At 36.8% G+C, this 27,744-nt stretch overlaps 1 protein-coding gene across 2 annotated transcripts in view; it reads left to right on the forward strand.

The window, feature by feature from the left end:
- The first annotated feature begins 5,473 nt into the window (after positions 1-5,473).
- Positions 5,474-27,744, forward strand: part of LOC121726391 — a 68,423-nt gene continuing 46,152 nt past the window's right edge. For both annotated transcript variants that reach the window (XM_042113737.1, XM_042113738.1), the window contains exon 1: positions 5,474-5,617. The gene's annotated coding sequence lies outside the window, so the exon portion shown is untranslated. The remainder of the gene's footprint in view (positions 5,618-27,744) is intronic.

Raw genomic sequence — 27,744 nt, forward strand, 5'->3', positions numbered from 1 at the left:
TTTCAATATAAAAAACTTGACAAACTAACTAAACGATAAAAAAACTCCCTCCGAAACCTTTTTACTTGCATGGCCTGGTGTGCACTTGACTAGTTTATTATATATTTATTTATTATATTTATGTTGTATATTATAATTTATAATTGATAATAATTTATGTTGTATATCATTTATAATCATTATTTAAGTACATACATATATAAGGGGTTTTTCAATGGGGACTTTATAACTTTTTTTTATGAAATAAAAACCATTTTAGACATTCCAAAATTTTAGTTTGTTGTTTTGTTGTTGAACCCCTAGTTCTATGATTCGGCCACACATTTCGGCTATTTCTCGTTTTCGGCTAGTTCTTCCAACGTCGTCGGTTTACCCAACAACTTGACGCAGCCCCAAACAATACAATCAAGAGGCGCTAAATCGCATGAAGGAGGCGGTTAATCGACTGGTCGATATTTTTTGAGATAAAACGCTCATCAAACGTGCTCTTCAATAAATCGATTGTAACGTGTGTTGTGTGGCCTGTGGCGCCGTCCTATGCCCAAGACATCTTCCAATCCGGGCCAAAAATAATCCATAATCGTGGCCAATCTGGCTGTCTACAAAGTCGAGAATTACGATCGAAAATCGGAGCTAACGCTCTTAAAGTAGCGGCCACCAACTCCGATTTTCTGTAGTATTTTTTTTAGATTTGCAGACGTTGTTCGTTCGTGTACTTCACCATGATAAAAATGTTGTGTACACTGAATAAATTATAAGTAAAATCTCAAATCGTGAAGAATACAATAAAGTCGATACAAAAATTATTTAAAATTCTGCGATCGTTTTTTTGCACTTGCGTATATCGACTACCGAATACAAATACAAATTGGAAAAATATTTAAATAAGAACTCCGTCACGGTGTAATTGAGATTTTTTTTGCACACTTGTACATTGTACTCCACTCTCCAACGAATTGCGACAAACGACAAAACGCGGGTAAAGGTCAGGTCCCATTGCAACGAGGCACGTCGGTTCATTGCGAACGGCGATGCATTTTTAATGACTTATTCAAAACTGAACCTAATTTTAAAACAAAAAGATACACATTGAAGTGTTACCGCTCGCGGTGCCAGCCTAGGCTGCCTGTAACAAATTTGAAAACCTCGTTTGAAAACGCATCGCAATTCGCATCGCCTTTTGCAATGTGAATTGACTCCTAAAGGAGTGAGAACACTGAGACGGGCCGTGCCGAGGCTCAGCGTGCCGGGGCTCATCGCAAAAATCCGTCTCCATACAATTTGTATGGAAGCGGATGCGCGTATCGCACACTGTGTCGGGGCGCAGCGGATTTCCGCTTTCATACAAATTGTATGGAGGCGGATTTTTGCGATGAGCCCCGGCACGCTGAGCCCCGGCACGGCCCGTCTCAGTGTGCTCTCTCCTTAATACCGCGGGCCGCGCGAGATACCGACAACTGGTGTTGACACACAGTCACACGTGATACCGCGGGTTGTGAAACATAATATCGTTAGTTGTTAGTTGTGTTAGTTGTTACAAATCCATACTAATATTGCAAATGAGAAAATGTGTATGTCTGTCTGTCTGTCTGTTACCTCTGCACGACCAAACCACAGTACCGATTTTGCTGGGTACGGAGATACTTTGATTCCCGGGAAAGGACATCTAGGATACATTTTCCCGCGCGACAAACGAATTTCGATGCACCGGAGTTGCGGGCGTCTTCTAGTATTAATTATCGTATTTAGGATTATTATTTATAATTTATAATGCATTGCTGACAGACCAAGTACGAAGATTCTATAGGACCGAATAATAAAGAATGACAACAACAATAATTATTTATCTCTTTACTAATCATATTATCATCTTTATCATCCTCCGTTTTTGTGACATGAGATAACATGTTTTATGTGTTATAAATTGTTTAACCAATGCTCAATTTAAGCTCCGATCTGCGCAAGTAGGCCTAGGATAAATACGACTAAAACAATGCTTCTAACTTTTGCATCGTCCTTACGTATCAGTAACTTTATTATTAGTACATAGAGGCTAACTGAGTGACGAACAAATGTACTGCGGTGTCTGCAGCTTTTGAGGTTATTGATGAATATCCCGAATCAATCATCTCGCGTGCGGGCTCTCACGACTCACGACTCAGTTATATATATTTTTTATTTTATTCATTTATTTAAGTCAGGCATCTTGGCCCATATTAATAAATACCTTATAGACTAACATACATACATTTATACTAAAACTAACACTGACACTAAATTATACCCCGCCGCAAATGCCGTATATATCAATTATATACGGCATTTACGGCGGTCGCTACGCCCCTGTCATTAACAAGCATTAATTAAAATATTCTTACAAAACCCGCGCAGACCTCGTGACGTGCGAGGCTCAATAACAAATTAACATAGTAGAGTAAACGACTCATCAGCTATTTACCAAAGTTATATTTAACAGTTAAAGGGGGTCAGGGTTAAGGCGCGTCCAGTTCGGCGGTGATGGATGGGTGACCGCTGCCTCATGCCTGCCTCTATTATGCGCCACAATCAATCACATTTTCATTGTCATGGTATTGTGTCCGTGAGCTCACTAATGGTGCTGGGAAGTGGGAGGTGAGGAATAGACGAGCTCATTATTTCTCTCATTATCTTATTATTCCCAGGATCCCATACCTCTACTTTTTGCCGCAATAAATTACCTCTAGTTTTCTACATATTTTGGTACATTGATAAATCGGAGTGAAAAACTTTAGGCACTTATTTCATACAAAGAAAGAAACAGTTAAATTTATTCTAGTTGGATAGATAACTAGGTTTAACGTAATAATTATTTTACATGTGACTTACATGATGACTAGTTGCTTATGTGATATGACGTTGGTACATAATTGAACAAATGTTTATGTTGTAATTTGCAGACGCATGCAGTGCGCACTCATCAAATTCAACTCCGACGCGTGACGCCATTTGGCGGTCTCATATGCAAATTGCAATAATTCTGCACATTCCTAATGCTATTATAGAAGAGCAACTTTGAAATCCACACGTGTAGATAACATTAGATTTAACTATTTAAGTAAATACTTACCTACTGTACCGCCGTGAAATATAATACGCCGATATATTTCAATAACCTTCTTGAATTTAAAGCATAAAACGCGTATTTTAATTCTTTAATATGTCAGGGATATTCAAACGTAGTTTAATAAGTTAAAGCGGCAGCGCAAAAAATAAATCATAGACTAACTAAATAATTATTATCCTTGTGGTTCGGCGGAATATTAAATAATATTTCCCACGAGCAAAAACACTGGCGGAAAATGACTTCAAGTGGCATAAAAACCTCCCGATACAATCGGCGAAGACTACCGGTCGTCCTCACTAATGAACACGTCGCGTCGTTGCTAGCGCCGACCTGACGTCAACACCAGCAGCGGCTGCGGAGACCTCGCACTCGTCAGCCGTCAATATTTGTATAGCCGTTTCACGGCGAATCCTCCGCATTGTGTGTGCTCACTGCTCGGCCCACGGCCGGCGTCGGTGACACGCGTGGAGAATGGGGGTGTGACGTTTTCCGTCATTTTATGTGCTAGGTCTACGGTCACGTGTATGCACCTCGATTCGCAATTTGCATACTTAATACTATATAATATATACATATTATAGTATTGTATACGGGGCAATATGCTTTATGTATGTTTTCCATACTTAACCCATCAAGCCCCAAGCGGAACCCAGGTGCCGCATAACAACTGAATATCTATTGTGTCTGGTATTTATTGAAAAAGAGTAATGCCAGGATAAAATTCCAAAAAGTAAATCCAAGTAACGATTTGGGTACTTACAGGGGGGAGGTGTAAGAGCTGTTGATCATTTTACTCTCCGTTAGAACTTTTTGATTTCAATAAAATCATTGTTCCAAACTTACGTTTGAAATGATAATCCCAATATTGTGATGCCTTCATAAGGGAGTAAGGATTAAAAACTTGCATGAAACTTGCCTCTAAATATTTCGTCGTTCGTCGTCATTTTGAAGCATTTTCAAATCCTGAAAAAAAAACATTTAGTCCATGACAATATTTGTATCGATATAAATTTATACTTCAAGCAAGGTGCATCCCTAAAGCACACGTAAAAATCTATGCCATATTTGTAGCCAAATTATTACTTGATGTGACATTTTTATCACTAATGGCATAAACAGCATGATTAAGCGATTATTACATTTATAAATTTTCTTTTTAACTTACAAAAAATACCAATTGATAAGCCCAAAAAACGTTGTTGAAAACTTACGTATGCTATCTTAAATCCACGTGTTTGAGGCATTCCTTGGCCGTTTTATGGTTTATTATTTAGCGGAACCACAAAACCCAACAAGATATTGCATTTAACGTTCACTAAACACTTTTATTAGTACTTTTAAAATATGAAATATGCAGACCGACTCCTTTGTTATGTTCTACTCGGTCGGACATAACATTACAGGCTTTTGACGTTTATACACCGATATGAGCTTTCTCTTTCACTCTCAACTTACTGCATCGTTAGTAAGAAAGAGTAACATTATCAACTGTCAAAATATAAGGCCAATAGAATTATACCTTCATGGGGCTATGGCTTTTAGGACATCTAGGTGAGGCAAAAATAAGTTGTTATTGTTATTTTATTGCATTTTTTGCTACACTTAGGGCCTGTTTCACCACTCTCTGATAAAGTGCTGACTAGGCAATTCACAGATTCTCCATACTTCATCTATCAAGTTAAGTGATGGATAGCCTTATCAGGAAGTGGTGAAACAGGCCCTTAGCCTCCTAAGTCCTTTAAGCTGCTTATTAGACCCGAGGCTTCCTATGGCCTCTGGGGTCCGGCTGTCGATTTTACTTTTTAGGGGTCATGTCACATGTAGCATGAACCCCGTCATGTCACGTCCTCGTGGACCTTCAATAGGAGGCCCGAGGACGTGACATGACGGGGGTCGAGGACAATAGTCCTCGAGCATCTTATCCTAGCTTAGGCTCTTCTTATAAAGGGATCAATATTCGCTGCCTAAAACAAGAAGGGATTCCTTCATCTTCTGAACTTCCACAGCATACATTTCCCAAAATACTACGCAGTGCTATTCGACGCCGTATTACAGCGCTGTTTGTCCACTATGTAAATTATTACTTTCTACGGAGTTGCAGACAGAATGATAGATTCATTAAGGAAATATGTAATTTTGGAACTCCACGTCATTTCTAAAGTCTAAACGATTGACCTATAGGCTATAACCGTATGTAGTTTCGTATTTTTTATGGACGAGGCATAAAAATCATTTGGAGGAAACCAGACGAGTAAATAAATTATGTAGGTATAAATTGTCATTCAATGTTTAGCTCGGGCAAAAATAATTAAGCGAGGATCAGCTGAGTGCAGACACTGCAGACTGTAGACAGTCCTCCATCGGCGGCAGCAGTCAGTGAGTGTCCGCTGGTCGTGGTGCGTGCACGCCGTTCTCGTCGTCGACAGTCATATACATATTCGGGATCGAGTACCTAGTGTTTGTGAGGTTCTATACATTGTGAAGTGCCGGAATATAACTCGGAGTTTTGGCAATGTAAGTGCATTTAAATATATTTTGTCTGTTTCCGAGTCTGCGTGTTTGAGGACTTTACCTTAGGATTGCAATAATAATTACATCTTATTTATTAAATACTGATACCTACAGATGTCGAAAGACAAGACAACTGCTGATATTTTTGAAGATAAAACACAAGTTTCTTTCGGTATAATATGTTGGTATTATTATTCAACGAATTTTAAGATTTTAGCAAACCCAATCTGAACTCCGTCTCAAATTTTATGTCGTATCTACCATGAGGGTCTTTTATAATCGCAAATTTTCAAATAATATATTTTTGAAAGTATGGAAGACATGCGGCAATTTTAATTCGATAACGTTACGAAAACTTCGCAAAATGTTTGTGCTTGGATTAATACCTAAGTAAAAGCTCATACTCGCAAGAGTCGCGACGTAAATGAAAGTGAAGCCTTGAAGGAAGGCTCTGTCCTGTGAGTGCACGGGCGTCGGGCACCGAGCGCCGGCTCTGTTGATCAACACCAAAATGTGGCCCGGCCGAGTTTATTACGTCAGTCTCTCTCACCGGGCTAGGTCTCGAAGCGGTCGGCTAAAGATCAAATATCTTATATTTAGAGTTACTTTACTTAATAATCTATACATACTAATGTTATAAATGCGGAAGTACGTATCTCTGTCCTCTTCACGTCCGAACCGCTGAATCAATTTTTCCTGATATTATATTTGGTATGGAGATACTTTCAGTCCCGGGAAATGACATAGGATACTTTTTATAATGAAAAAATGAACGGTTTTCCGCGTGCGTGCGGCGTCATACACGAGTTTTAGGGCAACGAAGTTGCAGGCGTCGTCTAGTTGTAAATAAAACACATCTATAAGTACATAAGAGTACATACAATAAAATCGTAGGCAACTCAATTCTGTACAGTCTGTCAAAAAAGTCATGAAATTAAAAAGTGGCAACATCGTAGTGTCATCTCTTTCAAATCAATCTAAGAAAAAAGGGATGACACTACGATGTTGCCACTTTTTAATTTCATGACTTTTTTGACAGACTGTACATTGAATATTTTTGAAAAATAATAATTGGGACGTGATCTACTATGCTAACGCGGACGAAGTCGCGGGCACCAGCTAGTTTTAATGAATGCAAACAAAGTACAATTAGTACTGTCTCCGCTAATTAAGTATATAAAACCACAGCCGAGAGCCTTGGGAAGATGCAAATTTTATATTATGTATTATTTTTATACAATACCTAATTTTGTATCTAAATTATGCGTTTTTATAGATTTCGACCTTCATTTTGTTATAAAAACAACACCTCCTATTTTTATTGTTATTGTACAATCTCGAATTTGATCATCAGGAAAAAATCTTCCAAGCTGTTATAAATTATAATCTACAAGGTGTAACAAAACTAATTGATAACGACGACCTCTGTGGCTCAGTGGGTGGGCTGTCGGTAGCTCTAACCGGGGGTCGCGGGTTCGAATCCCGCCGACGACGGAACAAAAAGTTTTCAAAGTTCCTGGGTCATGAATGTGTATTAAATATGAGTATTATATAATAAAAATCTTAAATATATGTATAGTATAAAAGTATTAAATATATTTCCGTTGTCTGGTATCCGTAGGCCGTAACATAAGTCCTTCAGGTACTTAGCACGGGGCCAGACTGACGTGGTGTAAAGCGTCCATAGATATTATTATTATTATTAAACTTCAGAGTTTGTATGTGTCCCTTGTATAGAGTTTACTGTGAAAGTAGCAGCGCTTGCAGTATGCAAGCATTGCATTGCAGTATATGCAAGCGCCCGAGCGTCATAAATTTTCCCAAACAAAAGTAAAAAATAGTTACTCTTAAGTATAATCACATAGTTTTGTTACATCTTGTAGTCTGTAGATAGATGGAGGAAGTCCGAGAAGCCTTCATAAGTCACAGGTGAGTGTCGGCCGCCGCGGTACGTAGATACGAGTTCAACGCGGACGAGGCTCCTACTTCGTGCTTATAGGCGAAGCCAAACGAGCGTCATTTTGTGAGTGAGTCGCAGAATTTCGTCGCGTAAATTATGTTCCAACTTTCATACTTATCATGATTTAAAAAATTAGGGGAGCCCAGCTCAACGCGGCCATAGAAGGTAAAGCGGCCCCGCTTAATATTTCTGTTATTTATAAAGGCAGAGTGACGTTGCTGCCATGGCGCATAGTGAACATCTCGCCCCGCCCCGCGCAATGCTGCGGTAGCGGTTGGGGAAGGCGCGAGCTTGTAGCGACAAAAATATTAGAATTGCACGTTTTATTTAAAAAAATGCAAGGTTCTTGTATATTTTAATGCTTCTATTGTCCCGGTGTTGTTGCTTATCTATTTAGCTTTATCTATGTTGTTTTTATTCTGGAGTATGATAAAAATGCGAAAGAAGATCATGTTTAAAACAGAACGGTTGCCAAAAGGCAAAGTGGACCGGGCATAGTGGCCAATTGATCGCTGAGTTAAATGATAATTTTATACTTATGAATATTTTTTAGATGGTGAACAAACTGTAAAAGGAAAACTAACCCGGGGTCATGGTAGATAAAAGATACTACGATGGCGCGAGCAAGATGTTCAATAAAATCGGGCTAAAAAAATATTCTACATCGCAATACGTTAAGGAGACATTTGAAAAAGAAATACATTTAAGACTGAAGCTGTAAACTCTGAAGCGATATAGATAGCAGTTTAAAGAATAGTTATGATATTTTGGAGAGTGAGACCAACTTCATACCACTTGTTTATTTATTTTTAATAAATACCTTTTTTTCCTACATATTTAGCATTCATTTTATCAAAAAATACATTTATATATAAGAAAAGAATTCCTTTTCGTATGAACATTTGGGCTGGCTACGTTGCCCATACCCTTATGGCCGCTTTAGGCGGGCCCTCGGGCGAAGCGGTTTTTTGACAGGTTGTCGTAAAATGTGAATTATGAGCTAATATTTTGAGGATTTGGGTTAATATTAATTGTACATAGCAGAATCCGTGATCTGGTAGTGCATTTTTTATTTTTAAATATAAAATATTTCGTTTTTTTTTTATTGAAAGTTAAGGTGGCCACTTTGAGCTGACTTTAACTACTTATCAACTTAATACGTATAAACTAGCCATTACTCGTGGTCGTGTTAAACTTGTTACTTATTTTTATTATTTTTATATTGTCTTTTTTATGAAGGAAAATAAGAGTAGTAATGTATTATGTTGATGACGGTCGAAACCGTCTATAGTCTGTGGTCGAAACAATACCTACACGAATTCAATATGATGTTGTGTTTTTTAATTCAAATCCTAATAAAACTAATGTTACTAACTGTTTTATCTTAGAATTAGTAAAACAAAGTATATATTTACAGTAGGATATCGATAGACAGGACTAATTATTATTTTTGTTAGGCATTCGGATATAATATTCGGAGATAATCGAATGTATGAAGAAAATCGGGTTCGATGCTATGCTATTTAAAAATAACACAAAGTCAATAATAATTACTAAGGTTTAAGTTTTCCGACGGCAGTCTGGATAATCGCGAGTCCCCATGACTGAGCGCCGGATAATCGATTTTCTACTGTATTTTGATAACTCGCCTGGACATTTTTTTAAAAAGAGATCTAGCTCTTAATTCATATTATGTACCTAATACTTAAATTATTATTATTCACGACTTTTTTAGCACTTACCTAACTTCTAATTATTTATTAATTATTATATATACTGGGCGCTGGGTTCAAAGAACTTTATTCCGGTCGGCTTTAATTTTTTGACCGACTGCCAAAAACAAGGTGGTTGTTTTCTTAAAATATTTTAATAGTGATTTATATATTATTAATGGCAGTTGACACGCACTTGCATAAAAATCAAAGGCCATAAGGCTGCAATACTGACGTCGGCGGTGGTTGTCTGAGCAATTATTACAACAGTGCTATATTATTACCTGCAGCTGCTGTTGCGTCACGGCATCGGAACTGCGCGACTTACGACTATGTCACATATTCGAATCAGCGAATATTACTTGTTAATAAACATAAATGTAGGGCATTTACGCAATACTCGAGTTCGACAAACAAAACAAGTTCGTAGAACTAAGGTCTGGCTGCTTTGGCACAAAGTGCAGTTGGAGGATGTAACTTGGATAGCTATCACTCCCGTGAACGCTTCAGTTTGCCTAAGCGTTCCCTTGTCCGGCCCTTGTGAGGTAGACCGGCCGGTTGTGGAGGGAGTCCTATGTTAGACAGGTCCAGGACATCCCTCCGTATACGGCTGAAGGCAAACCACAGGTGATTTAGTAGGTAAGAGTCTCCCATACCCGCACCCCGGGTGCTTCAGCTCTGAGGCACAGCCCCAACCCGGGGCACCCATGATGGATTTCCCCTGCGCATCAAAAAAAACGTACACTCGCTCCCGTGCCTGGAACCTATATAATAATAAGTGATACGAATAATATCTATCAAAGTAACATCAAAGTTCACTCTGTCCAAGTGTATTCTGCAGCTTTAGAAAAAGTCCCGTTTTATGAAAGAAGTAAGAAACAATGTAGTTAACAATTATTATTTAAAAACAAAAGCTAAATAGTACTTGATTTGTGATTAAAAATTATAAAAAGATTTTTCAAAACTTTAAACGCGATTTACTCGAAATTTGGAACAGTTTACTCGATTCTGTACTTACGTCTTTTATTAATAGTTTTCTAGCAATATAATAATTATATGTATATTTTATTAATAAAATAGTTATTAATAAAAGACATAAATTAAAGGGATGAAATACTATTTAAATACCTCGATGAATTAAACTCTAAAGACACGTCATTAACAACGCAAAAAACTTAATTTGCATTTAAACGAATAAAGTTTCCTTATTTTTTCTAATATTATTAATTATTATTTTTAATGTCCTTTGATTTCAAACACGAGTAAGATAATCTCTTAGATCTTTTTATATTTCTTAGTATTGTGTAGGTACGTCATATGAACTCGCGAACGTAATATTATTATTAATCAATTCGTACATCACAACCAGTGCCGTAAATAGGGCGGTGCCACCGGTGCCCAAGCACAGGGCGTAGACTCTGGCGGGGCGCAATAATGGCCAAACCAGCCAGGAGTTTTATTTTTTCGGTTTGCTCCCGATAACAGTTCCCGCTGCGCCCCTAGAGCACGATTCCAACAGTAAAATAGACCTATACATTGCTTTGGGTAATATAATATCCAAAAAAGCAAAGGCGCAGTTGTAGAAGCTCGCACAGGGCGCAAAAAATACTGTTTACGGCACTGGTCACAACCTACGAATAATAAAAACTTAGGATACGTAACTCCCATACTTCAATCGTTTTGAATTCGGTTCCTTCTCGCACACTAATTCTATAATATAAGGGTCAATTTATACTAGCGCAGAGTCGAAGCCACAGAAAATGACTATATCCATTTCTGTGGTCGAAGCGCATCGAAGCGAATTAATAAAACTGAACATGACAAATTTAACCTTAACTCCAAAGCGTTAACGCACTTTATTACATGTTATGTAGTACACGGGTCCATTCAATAAATTTGATTGTGCTATTTAGGCAAATCATAAACATTATAATATATTTGTTTAATGTGAACCGTATGAGCCAGGAGTCAGGACTCAGGAGTAATCACGTAAGGAAATGACGCGAGGAAGAAAATCACGTTTTTTATATAATTATATTAATCAAGTTCAAGTAGGTATATTAACAAGGTATAATATGGTAAAAAATCCAATTAAATTTTAATGTATTCGTGTATTTTTGTAGATACCATCATAGAATAGTAATTTACAGCTAGTATAGCAGTTAGACATCGATTAAAACCTGTCATCATGTTTTATTGAAGTTGTCTTTTAATCTATTACAATAATAATTATTTTTCATTTACAAATATGATGTGTTATGTCAACTCTGCGGTCGTTGACCCACTACTTTCGATAACTTCAGCAGTTTAAAAGCAAACTTATTATTTTTTGCTTCGTTTAATAAATTACCTTTATTAAAAATATCACTTCGTAAATCGTAAAGTCTAACGACCCCGTGTGGGCGGGCCGCTCGATAATTTTTAAATATAAGGCTCAAGAGTTAGTTAAGACGCAAGACTCGAGACTCAAGTTAAACATAAAAATCAAAAACAAAAATCATGTGTAAATTTTTGCTGATTGTATCATATTTATGTAAATATTTTGCTGTCGTCCTTCAGATAATATACACAGGTAACGTTATACATTATAAATTATAATACAACAGCCAACAGGCTTAGCAACACCTACCTAACCTTATACTTGCTATACTAGCCGAGCCATGTTTAAGCCGTACCCACGAAACAACCTGCGGTTTACTATCAGCTGTTGAACGGAGAGTGCCCCGGATCTAACACGGGACACCGACCGGCCAGTCTACCTCATAAGGGGTCCACCATCATAAGGGCACCAAGTTTTAGCCATACCAAATTAGTCTTACAAGACTGTGGTTTATGTAAACAATCACCGAACAGCAGGTATTTAGTGTGAACTGTTGCGAGAGTCGCCGCCGGCGTGGGAACCGCACTCAAGGACCGCGGCTCTTCCTTTCAATTGCCTATCTAGCTATCTTGTATCTCCATCTCGATACCATACAGGTTTTTTTACTCGAATGCAGTTGGATCGGCTTAGATTGTGTTTGCTACTGCCACCTCTACTCCCGCGGCGATAGCTCTTTAGGGCTTCAGTAGATATTTTTGCTTTCGAAATAAGGACGTAGTTCTTAGTATCTGCCGATCTACAGAACAAGAACGCTAATATTTTCACAATAGTAAATTAATATTGTAATATCAACCTGTTTTGTCAACTTTCTATGTACCTACTTATATTCTTAACCAACTTCCAAAAAGGAGAAGGTAATACGTTCGGTTGTATAATATATTTTCATTTTTCATGTACTTAAATAATAATTTGTATGTGCAACAAATAGTTAAATGAAATAAAATAAAAAAATATCAGACTGCGGAGAACAAGTGCGGGTCACCGTGTACGCGCAGTCTCCTGAAGTGATCTGAATATTGGCTAAAATAAAGATGACTTAATGTAATACATGTATAATATATATTTGTAGTCGGTTATTATGATACTTTTAACGGCTGGTTTACGAGCACAGGTCGGATAACGACGTGACGTCAGCACTCGGCACTCAGCACATTATAATTTATACCTCATTCGAAAAAATTACATACTTCGCATCGTAAATTAAAAATCATCACATGGGATAAATAATTATAGTTTTTACGTCATTTTAATGAGCTGGTTTTCCATAATGGGTTTCTTTTGTAGGTTGATCGGTTTGTCTTAATTTATATTTAAATGTTTATTTAATACTATACGTTCCGCGCGGCTCCGCTCGCGTAAATTAAATATTTCACAAACAAATTAGTCCACAAAAGTTTTATTATTAATAAGTCCCTACCCACATACATACCCATTAAATCTATCCCCTTTATTTATGTTAAGTTATGAATCATTGTGAAATGGGCTATCTAACACTGAAATTCAAATAAAGGAATGTTTTATTTGCCTACACTTCTGAGTTGTCTTAATAATTAAAGATATGAGTGAAAAAACAAGATAACAAACATAATTTTTATGACATCAGGACAATTACTCATTTTTAGGGTTCCGTACTCAAAGGGTAAAAACAGAACCCTATTACTAAGACTTTGATGTCTGTCCGTCTGTCTGTCTGTCTCCAGACTGTATCTCAAGAACCGCTTTAGCTAGATTTCTGAAATTTTCACAGATTGTGAATATCTGTTGCCGTTATAACAACAAATTACCATATTATAACAAACGATGTGGATTGTGGAGCACGATTTTACGTGGAGAGCCATGCTTCGGCACGAATGGGCCGGTTCGACCGGAGAAATACCACGTTCTCACAGAAAACCGGCGTGAAACAGCGCTTGCGCTGTGTTTCGCTGAGTGAGTGAGTTTACCGGAGGCCCAATTCCCTTTCTTATCCTCCCCTATTCCCTTCCCTTCCCATCCCTACCCTCCCCTATTACCCTATTCCCTCTTAAAAGGCCGGCAACGCACCTGCAGCTCGTCTGATGCTGCGAGTGTCCATGGGCGACGGAAGTTGCTTTCTATCAGGTGACCCGTTTGCTCGTTTGCCCCCTTCTTTCATTAAAAAAAAACGAGCTTTTGCCCGCGGCTTCGCTCGCGTTAATAAGTATTATTAATACAAACTTTCATCCCCTATTTGAACCCCTTGGGGTTGGAATTTATCAAAATCCTTTCTTAGCAGATGCCTACGTTATAACATCTACCTGCATGCCAAATTTCAGCCCGATCCGTCCAGTGGTTTGGGCTGTGCGTTGATAGATCACTATGTCAATCAGTCAGTCACCTTTGAGTTTTATATATACAGAAGACGTATTTTTTTGCTATTTCAATCGATATTAATAACATGGCAAAAGGCAAGCCCTTAAAATGTTCACAAAATACTCAGTTGTATTTGGACTGTAATAATTAATAATAATATTTAAATAAAATTACTTGTACTATTATCTATTCTGTGATAAATTCATAATTAAGGTCCCATACAAAATATCATTTCTTTTACCTATTTTTGCTATATTAATGGTAGGTACGGAATTCTTTGTGCGTGAGTCCAACTCGCACTTGGCCAATTTTTTTCCTTATAATTTAAATAAACCTTATATCTTTTATCTGGCTAAATATCTGGCTATACATAAATCCACACATTTTTTAATTTCAAATCATTTTCCCCGGTCTCAGTAAACGGCAAATTTTTAAACTGCTCCTTACCTGCTTCCTTTACTCATGTCTTCAATAATATAGTTGCCTTTTATTTTTACTTGAATAAGTATTCTGAAAAAGGGCTCTGTTTTGAAAACATTATTGTAAAAAACGACCGCTCAACGCGATAGCAACAATCAGCATCATTTCAATACAGTCTGACGCAGGCCGCCGCGCATTACCGCATGGAACAGGTTACGAGAACGTTTTGAATACAATTTATGCGATCAAATCGGAACATTGTGTCAGGGTCCCGCGCTGCCACCGGTTTTTTTCATCAATCGGGGACATTATCGCCACACTCTTCATTACTATCAAGTTTCAGCTATTGGCACTATTTTTTTTGTTCAGATTGTGTTCATATACCTACAGTCTATAGTCTATACCCACATATAACATCACCTACCTTTTGTATACGAAAAGATGCTCCCTCACCGGGAGCATTCACAAGTAATGTAACATTATAGATTCGTTTTTGAGCATTACATTACAAACATACCTCCCTGACTGACGAGCATTTGCGTGTACCGTGTAATGTAACATTCGACTTTGAGCATTCCATAGCTAGTTGATTCCATAATTGCAGATTGATATTACAATTAGTTGTATCAAGATATTACACACTGTATCATTACAAGGTGCATGGGCGTACCCAGGTTCTGGGTCAGGGGTGGGGCAAATTACCCAGATTCTGGACCGGGGGGGGGGGGGGGGGGGGGCAAACTACCCAGGTTCTTGGCCAGGAGGGTGGGGGGGGGAGGGGGGGGGGGGGGGGGGGCAAATCAGATTTTTTTATAAGGTGTTTATAAAGAATACAAAATTAATAATTTTTAGTTGCAAACAAATGGCAAAAATTCGTTTTCTTTTTTTTTATTTTTATTGATAAAAGTACTAGATAATATACTTAGTAGAGATGTCAACATGATCCAGGGGGGGCCGCTGCCCCCCCTGCCACCCCTCGGTACGCCCATGAAGGTGCGCATTGTAATTTGTAATACTCGGCTCTCCTCCCTCACTGATGTAATGCTCGACTCTGCAACGTTACATTGCAAGCGAATACTCCCAATGAGGGAGCACCATAAAAGATGGAAAACGTTTCTCTGCTGGCTGCAGTATTAATGAAATATTGTTGACGTAAAAGATGGTAAATACTCGTAATCGCAACAATAAATAGCAATGTGTAAGAATTGTTATCCGCCGAGACGAGCCAAACGAAGCACAAAGGCGCTACCTGCCTTTTCTCAAAGTGTTTCGTCGTTTTTTTTTTGAACCCTCATAGAGTTGGTTTCCGATGTACCAGATAGTTCATATTCTCAGGATAATATTATGATGTCAATAATAGACTTATTATACAACATACAAAGTCTCAATTGAATAGTTTTAATACTTTAGATTTTATTGATATTTAAAATACACCGATTTCGTCACTGACTCGATCGAAATGTTTGGCTACTTCCTGAAGTGCTAGGAAGCTGAAATTTGGTGTAGGTAATATAACTAGTATAAAGTAGGTGACTGACTGACTGATTGACATAGTGATCTATCAACGCACATCCCAAACCACTGGACGGATCGGGCTGAAATTTGGCATGCAGGAAGATGTTATGACGTAGGCATCCCCTAAGAAAGGATTTTGATAAATTCCAACCCCAAGGGGTTCAAATAGGGGATGAAATTTGTATATAATAATACTTCTTAACGCGAGCGAAGCCGCGGGCAAAAGCTCGTAAACTTATAAAGTCATAACCTTATAATACAATTTTATGAATTGGGACATAAGAGTTTACATGGGAATTACAGACAGAATCTAAAAAACCTATTAATAAGTCCTCTGTGGCTCAGTTTATGGGCTGTTGGTAGCTCAAGCCGGGGGTTGCGGGTTCGAATCCAAAAGTTTTCAAAGTTCCTGGGTCATGGTCCATGGATGTGTATTAAATATGTGTATCATATAACAAAAATCTGAAGTATATTATGTATAGTATAAAAGTAAATATATTTCCGTTGTCTGGTACCTGTAACACAAGTCCTTCAGGTACTTACCACGGGGCCAGACTGACGTGGTGTGAAGCGTCCATAGATATGTTGTTATGTTATTATTATTATGTTATGTTATTAAGTACTTACAAGAACCAAAAAACAAAACCGGCCAAGTGCGTGTCGGGCCACGCGCAATATATTAGGGTTCCGTAGAACCGCTAGTTTTTGATAATTTTTGTATGTGTCAATGAATGTACATATTTTATAACGTGTTTTACACTACTAACAACATCATCTCAGTTGTGTTCAAATGAATTTAAACGAAAAGTTCTTTTATACTTCGCCGAATACATTTTTTTAGTTGATCGACTATAGTCTATATCTCAATAACTTGTGAAGTCTTCTTAGCCGTGATAGTTTTCCTTTTAAATTTAGCATATTTCCTAATCCCGTGAATTTTTTCAGATTTCCAGAAGCAATCGTACAGCTGATTTTTCTTTCACTTTAAAACTTAATATTTCACAAACAGATCCCTAAATCGGAAAATGATCTATGAATATTCATTATATTTCTAAAAAACATATCTAATGACACCCCTCACGATGGGGTGGACGCGAAAATTCCTCCCCACTTGATATGTCAGGGAAGGCACCATAATTTTTTTTTTTTTTATTTCATGTAAGTATCATTTTGTCGGCATCAATAATATGTTCATTGATGCCAAATTACTGCTTTGTACGTCCTATAGTCTCTGAGCAAAACCGCGGACAGACAGATGGACAGATGGACAGACAGACGGATGGACAGACCGAAACTATAAGAGTTCCGTAGTCAACAAGGTTGACTACGGAACCCTAAAAAAACTGAAAAACTGAAATTTCTTGTAAAATGTAGCCTAGACGACCACATATTAAGGTCTACCCTGAGATAAAGATATGAGATCTCAAGTAGAGCCAAGCTTCTGAATCTACACGGCCTAAATCTACTGACCATAACTTAAACAAGCTCGGCTGTTTCGTTACTAACTTCAGATCAGAAACTAAATATTCGCTTCACCTTCATGACGGTAGCTAAACGGCGAAGCCATACATACATATTATTTACTTGTATGTAGAATTTGTTGAAGTTAGGGTCGGTAGATTAGGCCGTGTAGAATATACATGAGATCTCATATCTTTTTCACAGGATAAACTTTATGTGGTCATCTCGGCTACATTTTACAAGAAATGTTTGGATGGGATGTATATTTCTGTTTTGTTTTAAACTTTGTTTTGTTGCATTCTGTATTATTATACAGGGAGTAACAAAACTAAGTGATAATACTTTTGGGTATTATCACTTGTGGGGTGATGTACTGTGTATGTGTCCCTTATATAAATAATAAAGAGTTCACTGAAAAAGTAACAGCGCTAAAAGGACAATTTTTTTGTGATTATGGGGGATTCAAAATGGGGGAGGTGTTATGTTCGTTTTCTTATGTTCAACGATTACTCCGCCGTTTGTTAACCGATTTTCAAAAATTTTCTTTTGGTATGTAGGGTATCATCCTAATTTGGTATTATATTCACAAAAGTGGTGATCTGATGAAGCATCCATAAGTAATCGAGGGAACTCCTCAAAATTTATGGGGAAACATGTGGTGACTTCGGTTTCGTGAGACGTATTCTAAGCATATGCTACAAACAAGTAAGATTTTGCACCGAGGTATACCTGGTATACCGTGGTTCGGAAGGTGCTGACAGAACTCCTGATTCTTTATAGATACGAGTTTGGGAGTTTCGGCGTTGTTCTAAAAACGAAAAGCATATGCTACTATGCAAATTACATTCATCATCATCATCATCACTACCATATTATACCATGCATCGTCCCATGATTATGAGCCTTTTCATAGTCTTTTAGATCGCGGCTCGAGTTTGTCAAGCGATAATTAAAAAAAATCTATACTTAATATTATAAGCCCGAAGAGTATGTTTGCTTGAATGCGCTAATCTCAGAAACTACAGGTCCGATTTAAAAAGTTATTTCAGTGTTAGATATCTCATTTATCGAGTAAGGCTATAGGCTATATTATATTATATTATCACGCTAAGACTAATACGACCGAAGAAACTCAGGAAAATGTGGTAAAAACGGGAAAATATTAGAAAGGGTTTATTATCTCACGAACTACTGGAGCAATATTTGGCACTTATATAGAGTAGACCACGTGAAAGGTGTATTTATAGCTATTTTTATTCGAAAATGTACGGTTTCTGTGAAATTCCTAATTTACGCGGGCGAAGCCGCGCGGAACATCTAGTAATTTATATTGCTAATTCTCGGAACATTGATTGATATAATATTATTATAATATTATATATATATTTTTTCATTAAGCCTTCATGGAATATGAACGTCCTGCTGTTACAAACCTGTGTGAGATGTAGCGTGATGTCATACACATATTGTGAGATTTGACGCGACGCCCTGCGGCTCCCGACTACGTAGTACCCAAAAAGACCAAATTGACTACGGTCAATTCAGACCGCAACGCGACGAGGCGAGGCGAGGCGCGGCGCGGCAAAAATTTGTATGGACATGACTGATTTCAATTGCGTGAGACGTCTTGCGATTCTGTCAAATCCATATATATTTAGAAATGAATCTTTTGCGCGTTCCGCGTTGCGTTCCGGTCAGAATCAACCCGAGTTGATTCTGACCGCAGCGCGACGCGTAGATATGCATTTCTAAATTAGTATGGATTTGACAGATTCGCAAGACGTCTGACGCAATTGAAATCTGTCAAATCCATACTTTAGAATTGCATCTACGCGTCGCGTTGCGGTCTGAATTGACCGTAAGAGCGCCCTCAGATTACGTCGCAAGCAGTGGGACTGCTGCCGCGCGGCGCCGCACTGCTTGCGACGTAATGTGAAGGCAGCCTAATATGGCTATTGGCTGTACGATGTTTCGCTCTGTCCTGCGATCAATGTCATAGATAACAAGTTTTAATATATTAGATAGGTACGTAAATAATAATAATTAATAGATAGACCGGAGGTGTGTAACCTCTACGAGCATTGTTCACACTGCAATCAAGTTCTCCAGAAAGCTTTGTTGAATCGCAACTTTTTGTAATGTGTAAAAATAGGTAAATTCGCTTCTATAATTAGAAGTAATATTATCTCCTCTTTTTAACACGCGGCGTAAATTTATGTAAACTATATTTCGTTTCCAACTTCTGCCGACACTCCCAAAATGCAACTTGCTTTTCGGTTGGAGAGTCTTGTCAGTTTAGGTTTATTTATCCTTTTCTGACATTTGCTCAATTCTAAGAAGGCCGTTCTTAAAGTAGGTACTCATGTTAGTTGTTGTTCCCTTTTTTTAATTACAAGAATACTTGGGTCGAGAAGTATTGCCAGAATACTTGTCTGTCGTTAACACACCGTGCACATTTTTAAATTACTAGCTATTTGACCGAGCTTTGCTCGGTATTCGATAAAACACGAATGAAATGACATTTTCTAAAAGTGATGCCTAGCTAGATCGATTTATCGCCCCCGAAACCCCCTATACTATACTAAATTTCATGAAAATCGTTGGAGCCGATTCCGAGATTCTAATTATACAGGGTGTAACAAAAATAAGTGATAAAACTTTAGGGTGTGTACGCGTTCCTTGTAGAGAGTTCACTGTGAAAGTAGCTGCGCTGAAAGACCATTTTTTTTTTCACTTTTGTATGGGGAAACTCGTGACGCTCGGGCCCTTGCCCATACAAAAGTGAAAAAAAATTTTCGTCTTTCAGCGCTGCTACTTTCACAGTGAACTCTCATATATATATATATATATATATATATATATATATATATATATATATATATATATATATATATATATATATATATATATATATATATATATATATGTATACATATACATATACAAGAATTGCTCGTTTAATGATATAAGATTCAGTTATTATCATAATATGAACATCCATAATTTTATTTAAAATAACTTTAATAAATAATCCTTACTTCGGATGAGCGGTGCAGAATTTAGCGTTGTGTACGTACCCAGTAATTTGCATCGTAAAAACATTACCTTGGAATTTTATCGCGGTTGCAAAAAAAAAATATTAGGTACGAATTATGATGCCAGCGAGCTATCGTTAACGTCTACTTAACTAGTAAACAAATTAAAATCGATCTTATAAACCAGTCAAGCGAGTCGAAAACCGAAAATTATTTACTTATATCTGTGCAAAAAATTTAAAATATTAATTAGGTATGAACTCTCAACATCAGTTAGAACATAGTTTCTATACCTTATTTTGCTCCCCGCCCACTTTGAGAATATGTTTTTTTCTAGAGCCCCCCATCTTAATTTTAATTACCATCTGTCGCGAATTTAAAACAGCCACGATTAAATTATTATTTAAATGTAAGATATTACAAAAAATAATTTAATTTAATCTATTTCATCTTGAAATAATAAAAACCATTCGTAATAAGCCATTTTAGACTTTAGTGAAATAAATCTGAAATTTCATGGTAGGGGTTGACCGCGGCCCCAAACCGGTTCGCTTGCCAGTTTATATTATACACATACACAAAACATCGATTAATAATTATTAATTAATGTTTTGTATACTTATGTTTATTTTATTATAATTTCAACAAATATTAAGTATCTTTTGGAAATTAAAATTTATTTAATGTTAATTTCTGTACTTTAACCTCGATTGTGGTACATTTTAATTTATAGTTTTTAGTAATGATGATTTTAATCCATTGCTCGCCCTGCTAAAATACGTGCACACGTAATAAAAATGATTACAATACCTACATTAATAAAAATTAAACGATATTAATTTTTATTTTACTTTAGTACGTGATTTGAATGTATTTTTTTGTCTTATTAAACTATATTTTTTAATCTACCCACGCCCCATCTGCGCCATCCCAATTCTACTGCCTTAAGTCTTCTACTGCCCCCCGAAAGTCTCAAACGCCCACAAGGGGGCGTTATCGCCCACGTTGAGAACCTATGAGTTAGAGGAATAAATCTTTCGGTTTTATGTAATAGGCTGTTAAGGCTGACAAGCATTATCCATACTTAAATTATAACTGCGAAAGTGTGTCTGTCTATCTGTTACCTCTTCACTCGTAACCTATCAACCCCCAGAAGGACACCGGCGACCGCGAGAACAATAGAATAACAATAGATTTCCAAGAATCCGCGAACGAACGTCCGATTTTGATAAAATTTGGTATGCTAATACTTTGAGTCCCGAGAAAGGACAAAGGATAGTTTTTACCCCGAAAAACTGTACCAATGTACCAATATCGACGTCTGTGGCTCAGTTGGTGGGCGTGTTGGCAGCGCAAGCCGGGCGTCGCGGGTTCGAATCCCGCCGAAGAAACAAAACATTTTCAAAAGTTCCTGGGTCATGGATGTGTATTAAATATGTGTTTCATATAGTAAAAATCTTAAATATATGTATAGTATAAAAGTATTAAATATATTTCTTGTCTGGTACCCGTAACACAAGTCCTTCAGGTACTTAGGATGGGGCCAGACTGACGTGGTGTGAAGCGTCCATAGATATTATTATATTATGTACCAATGGCCGGCAACGAGCGCGTTTGTCATAAATAAGTACAAAACTCTAATTAGATCGCAATACACAACAAGCTATTGTGAACATCATCAAATTTGTTCCATCCGCCCTAATTACTAAATTACAGTTTGCGGTGCAGGCTTCGCGGTAAACAACCTACGCATAATACAATAGCTACACGTGGTTCATTGATTGAATGCCGTTTGTTTGCAAAAAGTTAAACTAGTATTTTTGGAAAAATACTAATTACGGGGCCTCTCCCCGTAATTAGTATTTTTCGAATGCCCTGTAAACGTTCAATAATTAATTGTTTGTCAAATTTTACGTGTTTGTCAAACAATTTGATAGTGTACAGCTTTGTTCGAAGCGCTTGTCATTGTGATCGTTTACAGGGCACAAAATTACGCTCGTGTGAAGTAAGAATTTTCTATGAAACTGAATGTAGTAGAATATTTCCGCCAACCGAAATTCTGCGACTCACGCCTCACAAAATTACGCTCGTTTGGCCTCACCCTTAGGGAAGTATTTAATTAAAAAAACTTGGGCAACACCTTTCTCTACAAACTTGACTGTGTCCTTTAGTTTCGGTCAACGCTTGTACAATTCTTATAAACATACTAAAGATTTATGCACTTATTGATATTGAAATATACGGTAATTACGGTAGGTAATAATTGGTAAATTACAAGAATCGAGCTTCATACTTCACTAGCAGTTAGTACTCATACAATACCAATAGGTATGGCCTCACTACACGGTGTAATCGTTTACAATGAAGCGGCTGCCGGCTGGATCAATACATGTTATAATATGGCTATATTGATAGACATGATTCTAATTATTTACGCTCGATATGTTATTAAGGCCGATTACAAAGTTCGGTATTTTAGATAGTGAGGTAAAACACTTCATTATTAGAACTTTAAGAGTTTATGCTACAAATTATGTTGTTACTGGCGTTTCTAGGCCTAAAAATCTCAGGCCAATTTTGATGACCACCAAAGGTCTACGATGGAGTAAATTTCCTCCACGTGCGAGCTCAAATGAATTAAACGGCCTCTCCTTTTTCCAGAACTGAAGAGAGTGTATTTAATGGCATTTGAAAAGAGAGAAGGGTTGCTGACTTTTTCGATAGAGATAGGGGGAGTGAGCTTCTATAATCATTTTATAATCTTTTGGCTGTGTTAATACTTAATATCTTTATTACTGATTTGCTTCATATAAAATATAAGAAAATAAGCTTTTTAACTATATTCTATAAGCTCTGTTCGGAGCTTATACTGGAATAACATTTTTGTCAAATTTATTTTTGCTAATCGTTATTATTTGTTATTGCCGTGGCAAATTCCACTAAATTATTCTCTAGCTTCGATGCAGTAGCAGGTACATTTTTAGGTATTATCATAACTAGCTCTTCAAGACAAAGAAGGAAAATGCTCAGCACAGATTCGCAGAACAATAATGGTGGTTTTAATTCGATCATTAGATTCCGAGGGTCGAATTGACACGATCGTGGCTGGCTCACGACAACCTCTGTAGAATCATTACATTATTAAAATCATTGCATAACGTCTTATTAAAAACCAGCGACAAACAACTTACATGATGGGAGTATTCTTGAGCTTAGGTTTCTAGGAATCAAATCAAAAGCTATAAGTAAGTGAAATACGCCTACGTGCTGCAAAAAACTGAGTGTATAGAAATTGCCACGACAGGTTATTTTGACATTTCAATGTGCTGCGTCTGTTTACTATAGTTAACTAATTGGCGGCCAGCGATAAATAAAAGATTGTGAGTGGAGAATGAAAAAACCCAGAGTTAACATGATAAATAATTTATGTAAGTTCCATAATGTGATTTCTCAGGGGCATAATTTTTTTTCACTCGAACGCGGTGTCCGTGATCAAATGTACATAAATTAGTCTCCGGCAAAAGAAACCGTTTAGATATTCAATTTAACTATTTAAGAAACCGGTTATATAAATGGCTGGCTAATATAAATTGTTAAACGTATGTAAAAGTAGACGCCACGCTAAATATTATGTGTAAAATTTTGACTTAGCATGCAGGCCCGCGAACATGGGAAAGGTCACTGACATGACATAACATCGCATTACACAGTAGGTCAAGTTCGTTTTATTTACATTTTTCGTTCTACTCGCAAGTCGTATTAGACATCCGAAATTGTTATTTCGGATGTCTAATACGACTGTACCCGAAAAACTTTCGTTTTAACTATCAACTAAAAACAAACAAGAAGTCGCTTAATAGATATTATTATGATGATGATTATGATTTATGATGATTGAAATATGTATTTTCATTTTTTTGAAGTCGGTACCAGCTCAGAACTGAGATCCTTGACATAGAACTTCGCCGGTACCGACTTCAAAAGAATGAAAATTGGGTGCAGAAATAGTAGTAGTTTTAGTCGAATTTTGAAAAAGGCACTAATGAAGTATAAGAATTATTTCATACTGTTTAGATCATTTGAAGAATATTGTTTTTACCTTGGAAACCGGTTTCAATTTTTTGTTAAAAAATAATAATTTTACTCTTTTTGGTTATCTACAAGACCACCTTATGCGTACCTAAACAACCACTACGAAAGTTAACTATTCACATTATATTATTTCTGTAAGCATTGTGGCAAATGTTATCTAAGCATAATTGTGGCAAATGTTATCTAAGCGATACTGAAATTTCCAAAGTTTTATCTTTAAAGGTTCAGGAGTTCTGTTCAGTGCCTTTGGATCCAGAAACACCTTCGTATGAAATTTCACTTGCTTGGAACTCATGTTTGAGTTACTAGAAACAACATCTTAACCACCACGTGTGTTTTAATAAATTTCAAGAATTTCCCTCGATCGCTCATAGATCCCATAATCAGATGATCACCTTCGTAATCATTGTACCAAATTCGGATTATACTCTATGCCTCAATTAAATAATTATACACTTTCCTTGCACTTATTCCACTTTATTTTAATATATTTATTATAAAATTGCTAAATACACGACCGGTTTCGAAAAAATCATCATCAGGTGTACTGCAGGTAATTTTAAATTTTTAAAAAATTTGTGAACAAAAAATGGGTTGTCAGGATCACGAAATTTTTCTACCATTCAGTACCATTTTATACCATAAAAAATATTTTCTACCAAAAATCGCAAATTAAATTTTAAATGTATTGGAATCTATAAAATTGATAAACTAAAAACAATTATTACATTAAATATATCAGTAAATCAATTAAATGTCCTATAACCATAATTAATATAATAATAATAATAACAATTCATAAAATGCGATTTGATGATGATTTTTTCGAAACCGGTCGTGTATTTAACAATTTTGTAATAAATATATTAAAATAAAGTGGAATAAGTGCAAGAAAGTGTATAATTATTTAATTGAAGATGAATTTCCACCAAGAAGTGACAGTACATTCAATATCACATCTATACTCTATACAACAAAAGAATTTTCGAAATCGTTCAACAAACAGCGGAATAATGATCAAAGACATCTGCCTCGATGTATAAAACTATGAAAAACACTAATAATACTAATAATAATAGTCGTAATGTGATTTTGCAAGGTATAAAGGTAGTGACGATGATGATGATTAATCTTATGTTTATATAGCATATGCCTTAAATTCTTGAAACAACGTCGAAACCCCCAAACATGTATCTACGAGTATGAGGAGGCCGGAGATCTGTTCACCACCTTCGAAGTTCGAACCATGGTATATCAGATATCTTGTTGCAAAATCTAACTTTTTGGTGAAATTTACTATCCAAAAGCCCATAATAATATGTTTTCTATTAAATTGAAATACTTCAGCCGAATCGAAATCACAATTTCATTCAGGTAAATTATGGTTTTTAATATAAATAGCGAGGAATTTCCTCGATTACATAAGGATCCCATCATCATGTTACCACTTTTATGAACATGGTACCAAATTCAGATTATACCCTAAACAATAGCGAAGAATCTTGAAAATCGGTCAACAAACGGCGAAGTGATCGTTGAACATACAAAAAAATATATACAGACGAACATATAACCTCCTCCTTTTTGGAAGTCGGTTAAAAAAAGCATTAAACTTAAAACCTCTTCCTGCAACGCTTGTTTGAAACTCGGCTCGAGTTGTCGCCGTCAACAGGAAGCACTTCGGAGCTTGTTAACGCTTATTTTATGTATATTTAAATTGTTTCTCTGAAATATTTGGTTAATAAGCAGTATTTAGGTTTTTATCGCAAATAAACGTTACGAAATACGCGGTAATACTTAAAATTGCACGAGACTTCTGCAAGAGGCTATCGATTTAAATCGTGAGGTCAAACTGCACAGTTTAGTTTCAATTCAAACCTCTTTTTGCTTCCTCTTTCTTTAATAGGAAAAATGAGAGGGATAAACATAAAATTATCGATTAACCTTGTCGAGCTTAAGTAAATTAGCACTTCGTAAATCAACTACGTGGTAACAGTAGAGAACTCTACGAAGAGCAACTGCTAATTGCAAAGTAATTGACATCGCTTTTAACTAACTGAGACGTATAATCATTAATCAGTATGTTCTGACCTGATGAGTAATGATTTTTATAATAGACACCAATAATCTATTATTATAATAAACATTATAAATTATCTTCTACTACTTGATATGGTCTCATCGCATTTATAGAATAATTTTTAGACAAAAGGCGGATAAATTGTTTACTGATGAGTAAATAAAATATAGTAGGTTGCTTTCTTTATCTAAAGAATTAGATGGAATGACGGCGAGACACGTAAACCTGCCGTTACCACAACGTGAGGTACGTCGCTACGTGATCGCCGCTAATTTCCACAATCTACACACATGTCGATGTTTTTCCGGTCAATTTTTACAATCACTTATTAATTAAACGCAGTTAAGTCATTCTCATGTAGGACTAACTACTAGATGACGCCCGCAACTCCGTTGCGCCAAAATTCGTTAATCGGCCGGAACTGGTAACATTGTCCTACAAATAGAACAATCCATATTTAATAACCATCAAATCGAAATATTAAATCTCCATACCAAATTACACCAAAATCGATTCATTACGGTTTAAGCATGAAGAGGTAACAAACAGACAGACATAATTTCACATTTATATCTAATATTATTAAAGTATGGATATCTACTAGATCTAAGCCGAGAGTCTGTGTACCCAAAATAAACTGCGGTATACTTTATAGCGAAAAACACTAGACGAATGACATAGATAATAGAGAAGAGAAGCAGTCCGAAGGAGGAGTCTTCAGACCGCTTCTCTTCTCTATTATCCATGTCAAATGTAATCAAAATTGTTCCAAAAGTAATAAATATGTTTTTTAATAGGTTCCTATTCAAAAACGCGACGCGACTTAGACGGTCAGATCGTTTAAACCGACTTCGAGGAGGTTATAGGTATCTCGTGGGAAAATGTCTCACTTCCCCCTAAGGGGAGAAATGGGGAATCGATATCGGGGCTAAGCCCCTGCCGAGGGATCTTCTGCACCTCTTAAAGATGAGGCGGTATTGGGGCGGGACGAGTCCCTAGGTTGGGTGACCGGTAGAGTCACCTCTACTTTCAGCGTTGCCGGCCTTTCTTAACTCACCTGAGTCACCCCTGGCGGTCTACCCTACCAGGTGAGATCCCTGGTTACCCCGGGGAAGGCCTAGCGAAGGCTGCCAGCGACAAGGGG

This window comes from Aricia agestis, chromosome 4, assembly GCF_905147365.1.
Source record: "Aricia agestis chromosome 4, ilAriAges1.1, whole genome shotgun sequence".
NCBI lineage: Eukaryota > Metazoa > Arthropoda > Insecta > Lepidoptera > Lycaenidae > Aricia > Aricia agestis.